The following is an 11,865-nucleotide window of genomic DNA, read 5'->3' as shown; positions in this document are numbered from 1 at the left end:
AGGTTTAGATGTACGCGTGTCAGATTGCTTTGTATTTATGTGTGGATTGAAACATGAGTGATTTACAAAGTTACAAATCATCGTACACATTTAAAAATGTGGACTGAAAATGAGTGACAAAGCAGCCAGTGTTGGCTGACTTTAAGAAAACCTGGAGAACTTTTGCTCAAGGCCACTTCAAAAAATTCAAGGAATGTATTTCTTCTAATTACACTGCTGTTCCCTACAATGATTATTACAGGTTGGGCAAAGTCCAAACAAAACAGTTTGATAACATCTGCACAATTTACAGATAAAAAGCATCAATGTTGTTTATTCAGAATTTCAAGAAGAAAATATCAGCTGTATGTGGAATTTTTAAAACAAAGTAAAACACGGTAATCAGCGGTGTGAAAGGAAAACTCAGTATAGCAAAGAAAAAGTACAGTTTTATGATTTTGTTGCTTTTCTCAAAAGTAACAACCAAAGAAACCTCCAAATAACGCATGCCATTTGTGGACATACCGCAGCAATTTTTCAATGTCAGCTTTACAGAAGCATTAATCTTCATTTTTTAAGTTCTTTTATTATCAAAGTGTAATACTCTTCTTGTAACTTTAAAACCGTTAGCTGCATTTTTAGTTTTTCCCTCTTCAGTTGATCAAGATCCATTGTATTCAAACCAGAGCTGGCTGAGGGCCCAGGCGACAGAGCCTCTGACACGTGTGAGAAATTAATGCCGACAGAGGTTTGAGTTGCTTGAGATGAGCTGTGGAAAAAATTAAACTTTTAAGAGGAATATTGGGCTTATTTCAAGTAGAGCTGTTTTTGCAGAAATAAATGCTGTTAAAAAAACTTTTAAGACTGTGAATAAATTAAAAATCTTTGCCTAAATGATAGGAGAGCTACATCCTACCTCCTCTCTGGCCTCATGGATTGTAATTCAGCTAGATTGTGGCCAGAGCAGTGGACATCTTTATGTTCATACTCATCTGACACAGCCAGAGGTTTGCAGGAAAGACCTGTACATTTAGAAAACATTGGGGGGAAAAAGACCAGAAAAGATTAAAAATAATAATAAAAAATAAAATAAATACTTGAACTTGGATTTTTTTCTCTTAAAAAAAAATCCAAGAAATCATGCTAGTGATTTCGGTTTTTGAACAACTCACTCATTTCCTCTTCCGGTTTTTCCTCCACATTCTGCTGTTTGATTGGTGTGTTTCTTTCCACATCTCTGGTTTTTACAGTGACTTCAGATTTTGGCATGTTAGGAGGATCTTCTCCTTTTGCTTCTTTCTCATTCTCACAGTTTGCTGACTGTGCATCTCCCCTGTCTGCTGAGCCTTCTTTACAAAAGACAAAATGTTACCAAAAAGTGAAATTAATACACCCATAAATAAAGTATTTACTATTTTCCATTAGGAAAATTGTGGGAAATATCACCTTTAATAACACACTTGTTAGTGTGGTTAGAGGCAACAGCAGGTACAGCTTCAGATTCCATTCCTCCCATTTCCATTTCATCTTCCTCTTCTTCATTCCCAGCATCTTCTGAGTTTAGAACCTTGCTTTCATGTCCAGACCCGACCTTCTCTTCAGCTCTCTGCTCTGTTTTCACTGCCAGCTGCCCTCTGCTTAGAAACTGGTCCTTATCTTCAACAATATCTCCCTCAGTTTCTTCTGCAGGCTGTATTTCTGCTTCTTGATAGGGATAACAATGCATTAGATTTATGTATGTACACTTAATTATTTGTAATTACTATTAGTAGTTAGAATCAAATCGTTTCTCAAAATAGTTGTGAAGTTAGCAGCACTTAAACTGTGTGATCTTTTGCTATTATAGTTCATCTGTTTAAAGGTTTGGTGTTCAGAGATGCTCTTCTGCGTACCTGCAGTTAGTCATTATTTGAGTTACTGTTACTGTCTTTCTATCAGCACAAAGCAATCTGGCCATTTTTGTTTGACCTCATTTTACACCAGAGAACTGCTGCTCACTTGATATTTTCTCTTTTTAGCACCATTCCCTGTAAACTCTACAGATGATTGTTTGGGAAAACCCGAGTAGCAGATTCTGAAATATTCAGACCGGTGTAACTGGCACCAACAGCCCTGCATGTTCAAAGTCACTTCCAGTTGTGGTCAGAAGTTTACATGCACTCATTATGACCATGAATGTCATGGTAATTATGTGCTTTGAATGATGGACTGTAGTTTTTCCCGGTTGAAACGATTGTACATCAAACATTTTCCATGACTTTAAATAACAAGAATTGTTAGTGTGAATTTTTTTTTGCACTTTCTCCAATCCACATAAGGTCTGTGACTCTTAGGTAATTTGACTTCTTTGTATTTAGCACTTTTTTTACTCAACTTATACAACATACCTCATTTATCCAAGCACTTTGCTCTATGCTTTTTCTATCTAAGCGCTTTCTTTAAAACATTGAGCAACTTGGGGTTCAGTATCTTGATTGGTATGCAGACTGGAGCAGCAAGGGACTGAACCACAAACTTCAGATTAGGAGATGAACTGCTCAATCTCTTGCGCCACTCATTATTGGTAGCACAGAATTGGTAGAGCTCATTTAAATGGGTTGGTTTCTTGGCTTGGACTTGGTTTCAAAAGCTTAATTTTGGCCTGATGCTCAGTTTGAAATTCAGCAGATGGTATTGACCTTGTCTACATTCTTAAATGCATGTTGAGCTTCTCCCACGTGACTGGCTGATTAGATCTTCACATCAGTGAACATTGGAATAGGTATACTGAATTAAGTGAATCATCTGTGTACTTTGGAGAGAAAAACTATTCATTTGAAACGACACCTGATGTCTTTTAATCGCAAAGACATCTACAACTATTCAAAGAGCAGACAGTTTAGCTGTGTGCCTAGAACATTTGTAAATGCTAACACTGGGAAAAGCTCTTCATTTGTGCGCAGTAAACCAGTCTTATGAAGGATTTCACACACTGTTATTAGAATGTTATTAGAACAATTATCATTTGAGAACTGAGCCACAACAGCTGTATTCCCTAACTCATCTAACACAATCAGAGGTTAAAAGTAAGACTTGTAAAATTAGTAGAAATGTCTTCTACAAAAACACAAAAAAAGAAAGCCAAAACACATGCAACTCACTCAGTAGCCCTTTCGGCACAGTTTGTGTTGCCACATCTCTGGTATTTCCAGTAACTTCAGATCTCAGCATATAAAGAGGATCTTCTCTGTTTTGTTCTTTCTCATTCCCACAGTGCGCTAAATGGCCGTCTTCTCTGTCCTCTATCCCTGCGTCGTGGTAAAAGTCAAAATGTCAATTAATCAAATATATGAAAAAATGCACATTGCTATTAAATGTTTATTTGATATTAAACTGTTTTAATACCAGAGTTTAAGACACTGGATTCAGTTTTATTCACTATCCCCAAAGATGTGGAAGCTTCCTGTTCTTTTCTTTCACTGCTTTGTGTTAACTGGTCTTCACTGCCTTCCCCATCACTCCCGTTGATGGATAGGTCATGTATGTGTGAGGGAGCAATGAGCGTCGCTGCTGCAGTGGTTGTGTTAACTTTTGCTGAGCTGCTGCACTCTCCTGGATGGTCCATCCCCTCGGGGTGATAAGCACCTGTTCCCTGAGGCAAAATTAAACATTTAAATTAGATTTACATTTACAACAACAGTTAGTCATTTTTAAATTATTTGTCCTAAATTAGTGACATGGCAGAAACTGACAAATCCCCTCTGAAATAATGGACAACTTACATTTGCTGTTTTTAATGTTCCTTTTAATTGCTGCTTGTATGGTCTTGTATGATTGGGAAAGGGTGTGAAATATTGAAAACTAAAATTTTGAGTGGTAAAGAGCGGCACTGGTCCCAAGGTATATATTACTCTTCTGTTTTAAAGAAATCCAAAACTTTTTTAAAAGCATCCGTTTGGCAAAGGGATTATTTTTCAGCATGGCAATGATCCCAAACACACTGCCAGGGCAGTAAAAGCATGCCTGAATAGAAATGCACACAAAAACACTTTATTGAAGCAGTACATCTTGAGAGAACTGAACAAAAAGCAGCCAACATCCAAAGAAGAGCTTTGAATGTCCTTCAAGAAACCTGGAGAACTATTCCTGAAGACGACTTAAAGAAATGACAAGAAAGCTGCCTAAGAGTTTGAATTGTGTTGAAGGATAAAGGGGGCCGTACCAAATCTTTTATACTGTATATTGGTGTATTTCTTTGCACGTTTCAAGAAATTGATGCCGCCTTTTACCATTTTTCAAACAAAATATAAAGAAATGAGGGCTTGTTCAAAACTTTTGTATAGTACTATATATTTTATATAATTTTTTTCCCAAGTTTCAGCATTTAATGCATTATTTTTGTATGGTTGTATTGTTAATATGGAGGTTCACTGATAGGCAAAAAGGAAATGAAACTTTGATGGAATAGTTACTGGTTAGAGTAACCAGTGATTTGTAATATTGTGTTTTTTACATTAAAATTCCAACCTGATGATATTGCCTAAATAAAAAATAAGGGTAATCTTAAGTTATTAAGATTCACATGAGGACCAAAAATACCAGACAGTAAAGTGTATTAAAATTTAAAAGAACACAATATATATATATATATATATACCTGTCTTTCTTCAAAAAATCTGTTGACCATAATCTTTATTTCTTTCCCCCTTAGTGCATGTTTCGCAGCAGCTGAAATTGTATGTTTTGTTGTCCTCTCTGAAAAAAGAAGAGTGATTTTCATACACAGACACTTTTTGTTAGGCTAGTTACATGCCAACAGGAAATAACATCATTTAATTAATAACACTTTTGTCAGTATGTTTAGGGGCAACAACAGACACAGTCTCATCTTCTATTTCTCCGTCTGTGTGTTTCTCTTCTCGTTATCTTCTTCACTCCCAGCACTTTCAGCTTCCACTCTCTCTGCTCTGTTTCCACTAGCATTCCCTCACTGTTTGAAAGCTGGTCTTTACCTTCAGCATTACCATCTTCAGTTTCTTCAGAGCCGGATGATTGTATTTCCTTTTGATTCAAGGTTCAAGAAAAATGACCTTTAATTATCGTGTTGTTTTAATTCATTTTTGAAAATAAGAATTACAGTACTCTCATGCTCAGTTACCTTTCTAGTCTTGAAACATCCTTTTCTGTATCCCTCGGTTTTTAGGTAACCTTTCTGTAAAAAGTTAGTTTGACAGTTTATTTAGTGAAATCTGATTTTCTTTGATTAATAGAAATGGGAAAAAAGTACCTTAATCCAATACTCCAGAGGTTGATTCTCGTAGAGAATTGTTGATTTCCATTTTTTACTTGATCCTTTCCCTGCAAGTATCTCAAAGCTAGGTGGATTATACCATTCACCTTTATATTCAATACACGCCTTACCTAAATTGATCATCCAAACACACAGGAAAATTGAAATGAAAGTAGAAAAGAACACTTAAAAAGTAAAGCTAACTTTTGACAAGTTAACATTTGATCCTCTTTAAAACAGTGCACATTGTTAAAAAATTGTATATTTGAACAGCACAAGGAACATGCTTTCTTTTTATTTTCTTGTCAATCTTTAAAGAAGTTCTAAATATTCGCACCTGATCTGCAATCCAGTCTAAGGTTATTTTTTATTATTTTAATGTAGGTTTGTATTTACTTTTCCCAAATGACTGATGGAGAGCTATCATGTTTCACAGCTGTCATGGGATGGGGGAAAGGCAATTCAGAATCACCAATGAACCATTCATGCATTCATTCAGCTGGAGAGAAAGTTAAGTTCCATTTTTTATATATGTGATTTTTATTTGTAGGCACAGTTTCAAAGAGTATAAAGTGTTTTCTTGTTTAACAGTTTACATGAAATGTGCTTATGCTTCTCAGATGATTGTGTTTGCTCACTTTGTTCCAGCTTCTCACAATCAAGGATGCCCTCTGTGGTTCCACAGATTACAGGCAAAAACTCTAAATTTTGGGAAAAAAATTACAACAACAACAATAATAATAACAATGCCTCCATAATAAAATATTATGAATGTATTTTCATGCCATAAAATTAGAGAAACATATTCAAATATCTAAAAGAAATTGTGGACAACTAAGGACTTACGTATCCCTTCTGTCTTCCAGGTTTTTCGATTCTCCTCCTCTTCCTCCTCCTCCTCCTCATCTTCATCATCAGAAGTTTCATTGTATTCAACTCTCCATCTTTTCCTTAATCTATATTCTTCTTGGTCTTCCCCTTCCACAGATCTTTTCCTCTCCATTTATTTTTCAAAACTGAAAATATACTCTTCCTAAACAGATTTCAGGGTTATCACTGATTTGTGTCAAAAGGTCTTTCCACCCGAAACAACATTTGTGAGCCCTTACCCGAGTGACACGATCATAAAAAGAAATAGCACACCTGAATACTGAATTCTTTGTTCATCTTTTGTTTTGCGAGAGACGAAAAATGTTTGCCGACCACTGCACAGATCTCGAGTTCAGCTCATGACACTGATACTAATAGTTTGGTCTTGAGGAAAACAATTCTCAGCATTATCATTTTGAGGTTTTGTCATTGTGATCTGACGACAACGTTTTCATGTTTTGTTTTATTTCAGTTTAGACTTCATTTGACAAAACTCATTGTAACTTTCAAGTCAGTGAATTGATCAGATAGATGACAGATAGATATGTCTTCTGTTTTTCACTGGGATTTACTGACTATATTTGAATTCCTTAGTGCAATATAATTGCGAATTAACTTAAAGAACTGATCAGGTTGGATTAGCTTCTTTTTCAGTTGTTTTCAGTGCCATCCTTGTATCTGAATATTTCAGAGAAATGTTTTTTTAGATTGTTAGGCCCCTTAACACTGACCTATGAATCATTCAAGCATTAAAAACACACCTAACTCAAGGGACTATGCAGTGTTGTCTAAATATCACTGTATATATAACAAATAACTTAGCAAGGAACCAGTATTAAATAGTATCTTTAGGTACTTTGTTACTAGCAGCCTGTCACAAAAACATACAATTTCTTCCAATTTCTTTAGTTGAATCTATGAAAAATGCCAAAGCTAACACAGTTTGACAGGAATTGTTTTTTTTTTTTTTGTTTTTTTTGTTTTTATTGTAAACCAACTGATGTCCAAAGAGCTATTAGCTGGACACTTAACATATCTCTGCATGATGTGTCCTGGCTCAAGACTTTTGCACAGCACTGTAACTCTCCTTTATTTATTTCATACTTTGTCATTATGGTTGAAAAACAAATGTTTTTGTCTTATTTCTTTAGGATTTAAACAGTTATATTCATCTGTCACAGACATGATAGATATATTACTCACAATGCTTTAAAGTAAAAGCACATCTATTGTTTTTCTCTTGCAACTTTTGATCTGAAGACATGACACGAACTGCTGCCAACACACTAAACACTTTACGTCTACTTTAATGTGAACACTTTAATGTAAATACAATAAAAGTCAAAAGTGAAATACACTATAAGGACAAAGGTTCTGGTCCACCTACACATTATTCCTACAGGAGCTGCTCATGACATAGAAACCCAAATCAACAGTTTTTATCAACATGTCAATACCAGAGGATGCTTAGGACTCTATTATTGATAAGCAAAATTTGGCAACTTCCAGGTGCGGATCTAGAGAAATTTTCTTAGGGTGGCAAAATCAAAGCCCTTTTTTTCAAACACATGCAGGTGTTACATATGGTTAAAATGACTCCAATGCAGTAAGTATACATGTTTTTCATATAAATATAGTCTATAACTTAATTATTTTCTGTAGCCCACATAATTAAACACTTTAGTTACATAAAACATTTGATTCTATGTACTGTATAGTGTGTATAATAAATATGTAGCCCAATAAGTATAAAATCCAGAAAGCTACACAACATGGGGCGGTTCATTTACAAACACAAAACTTTAAACCTAATTTTTCATGATTTGTTGGATTAACCCTTTGAGGTCCAAAATATAATTGGCCATTTTTGACTCCTTCTGATTTTACATTTGTATTTCACCCTCAAATTGTTTCATTTTATTTTTTTTCCCCTTGCCTTGTTTGGTATCATTCTTTTCAGCTCAACCTCACGTGCCTGAATTTAGTTGCTTTTTCATACTGTATTAATATTACTGATCTGAAATCACACAAAAAACTTAAAATCCTAGTAGTATTTTTTTTACTGTAAAAAAAACCCCACAGACATGTTGATTCAATTATAATTTTTATAACTTGAAATGCAAATATAAATTGTACATTTTGAAAACTTATGCACACATTTTGTAAACATATACAACTAGTTATCTATGCAGCCAATACACTTGCCGTTTTTTATTTTATTTTGTACAACCATTTAAAAAATATTACTAAAACTAACATGAGAGAACAATCAGGTGTTGCAATAAGATGCCCCACAAATTAGGTGGGACAGTAAAAAAAAAAAACTCGCTAGCTCTGTCTCGCTGACGTTACCGTCACTCCCAACACTTCCCCCTCTTCCGAAACAACCAAATCCTACGTGACTGTTTTTTAAATTGGTCGACATGGTACATTTTTCCACCGATAGGGAAAAGGTGGCTTTTTTTCTTTCTTTACTGTTTTCGTGCTGTCCTTAGAAAACGCTTTAAACACACACACACGCACACACACACACACACACACACACACACACACGCACACACGTGACAACAGTATTTAGAAAAAAGCATGGCTTATATATATATTTTTATCATAACTCTGGATTTACTGGCCTGTAATTAGAATTTAAAAACCGGTGTATACTTTGAAGTCCGAACTTTCAACATGGGCTGAAATAGAGACTCAGCGTGGCTGCAGCTTGTTGCTGTGTCAGCTTAAATCAGTCATGTGATTTGGAGGTGCAGCGTGTCCGTGGACCCCAGAGGGTTAATAACCAGTGTTGGGTAAGTTACTTTAAATTAGTAACTTAGTTACATTACTAGTTACTTCAAGTTACTCATTACTTTCAAGGTAACTAGTTACTAGGGAAAGTAACTTTGGTTTTACTCTGAATTCTCTTGTTAATGTGTTGCTTCCGTAACTGGATACCCAGCAAGATGGCCAGTCTTCTAGCTTGCTTACTTGCCATAAGTGCACTGTGCCACCTAACAACAGAAAGGAAAAGATAATGTGCATATTTCCACAAGAGAAATCCCACACCTGGACCGTCGTTGACCGCCTCCATGATTCTAGCCTATGTCACAGCGTAATGTGCGCTTTTTACATCCAACACAAAAACTGCAGTCGTGGTGCTTTCGATTGTACTCAGAACTCGGAAATTCTGCCTTCCGAATAGGAAAATGTAGGTAACACCAGACTGCAGATGAGCTGCATACAGTTCTGGACTGGGACAAAAAATCATCCCGGGCATTTTGACTAGAGACCGGCCCGCCATTATAGGAAAAATCATAAAGCCTTTGAATGAAAACAAACGCTGTTGTGACCAGTGGCGGTCCTAGCCTGTTTGGCGCCCCGGGCGAACACGCCCTCTCACGTGGGTGCTAGTGGTGACATTAAGAGGGCGCTGTCAGTCTGTTTTTCACTGGTTTGATTTTGACAGAGAGGAGGGCTGGGTAGCCGTAGTTTTTGTTGACCGCAGCACAACGAGTTTCCCCTTGTTGCATTAGAGCTGTGATGTTTTAAGAGTTTGAATCGCGAGCCAATCACATTGCTCTGTAAACTTTTCAAGCACTTTAATAAACAAGCAAACAATTCCACCTCTCGCATTATTGCGTAGAGTTGACAGCGCGTCAGGCAAATAGGCAGGCTCCATCCCCAGCATCTAGCGACTGTGGAAGTCGCTACACTCCTCCTCTTCTTTTCTCTTTTTTTTTAAACTTTAAAAACGGGTTGTGTGAGACTTTAAATCAACAAAATATAAAATATACATTTTAAATTGTTATTGATCCCTTTACCCCTAATCCTACAGTGTACATTTATTTTCTTACTCTTCTTATATTTATTGTTTGTTTAGTTCCACTGCTGTAACTGGAGCCTCGTCGTCTCGTCTCTCTATATACTGCTGTTTTCGTGTTGTTGGTTTGTTTTTATTTTGTTTTATTTTGCAAGTTGGTTATTAGATGCTGCTCCAGCCACCTAGAGAATCCCCCGCCGCCCCGCCCTCTCCTCCCTGTGCCGCAAGCAGCAGGCGCACCTCGCAAACGGAGGGCGCCCTTACTCCCAGCAAATGGGCGATAGAAATGCCATTCCCAATATGCGCTGGCATGATGTCGGGGCAGCATGAGTACGAGCTTTTTTATTTTTTCTCGATGCCCGTGATGCCGCCCCCCACCACGATGCCACCCCGGGCAACCGCCCGTGTCGCCCGTATCTAAAACCGCTACTGGTTGTGACAGTGATGTACACTGTTTTGATGGTATATATGCATCAATCTATCAATCGTTTGTTGTAAGATTAAGATAATTATTTTTTAAAAGCTAGATATTTTAAATGAGAATAAGAAAGAAAAGTACTTCTTTGTGCCCCCCTCTCCCTGTTAATGCCCTACCTGGCCCCCTGGCAACACTTTGCTAGACCCGCCCCTGCACAGTTACCAGCTGTCAGCTACTTAGAAAAGGATCCTGGTGTTATTTGTCTCTCAGAAACAATTCATAACTTCCCTTCAACTCATTCATGTGACCTAAAAGGTAAACCTGTTTCTCCATCACCTGTTCAGCTCTGATGATTCAGTAAGGGCATCTCCTGGTTTCATCTTCACGTTTCCCTCTCACCAGATAACCAAACTGATATCATGACCAGCAGCTTTTACAGCTGTGGCTGTAAAAACTGCTGGTCAGTGATCAGCCGATCAGCTGATCACTGATCAGTTTCATGATTGAAGTAGAAACAGGAGAGGGAGGGGGAGAGAATGAGAGAAGAAGAGGCAGCTGTGCAGCAAACACAGAATAAATCCACCTTTGTGTCTTTTTCATTGTAGCTTAAGTACGGAACAAACTGTGTTCCTTTTCACCTCAATACAAAACGCGTAATATTTTCTCTGAATACGAGACGATTCCGTTTTTTACAGGACGGTTGGCAACTCTAATAACTAACCTTATGAACAAAATAAAGTTCAACATCAGTAACATCATAGCACCCACCCAGCTCTATAGAAACTCCGTCATGCTAGCTAGTACACAGTACGAAAAAGTCAGCATAACGAAAATAAACTCCACCTAAACTTGGTTTATATCTGATCCAGATAGACTGCAGGTCATAACTTCTTACCTGAAGTTCAGTTCACACCGGCGGCCGCCTCGGGTCTCTGCTCCTCCTGCCTCCCCTTTCCCTCATCCACCTGCTGGCCTCCACCACTTGCTAATGTTACTGAATCTGTGGAAGCTCCGCGATAGCCACCACACGAAGTAACGAATAACGACCCTATCTAAATCCCAGTAACGAGTAACGCGTTCCTGATTTTGGCATAATAACTAGTTACCGTGCTCGTTACCACAATAATAAAGTCGCTACTGTAACACGTTACTGAATAACGCGTTAGTCCCTACACTGCTAATAACACTCACCTTCATTCCATTTCCAGAGTGTAACAACCAACCACCAGTCACCTGTGTGAAATCTGAAATTCCCATGGTGTTGTTCAAAATGTGCTCTGGCACAATCATAAGCATCTTTGCTACCGAAAACAAGAAAAAAGCCGGTCTGCCCTATGGGCTGAACCATTTGTTAATGGTGGAAGGGGGAAACATTATGCAATATATTCGGTTTTAGCATTTATATTCACTGTTAAGTGTAACTACGCTCAAAGTGTATTTTTATAAACAACACTGTTATGTGAAAAACTAGGGTGGCACTTGGGGTGGCAAGAGATCATTTTACGGTGGCACTTGCCA

Source organism: Pelmatolapia mariae, linkage group LG4, assembly GCF_036321145.2.
Source record: "Pelmatolapia mariae isolate MD_Pm_ZW linkage group LG4, Pm_UMD_F_2, whole genome shotgun sequence".
NCBI lineage: Eukaryota > Metazoa > Chordata > Actinopteri > Cichliformes > Cichlidae > Pelmatolapia > Pelmatolapia mariae.
The sequence above is the reverse complement of the archived record's forward strand: the minus strand, read 5'-3'. Positions refer to the sequence as shown.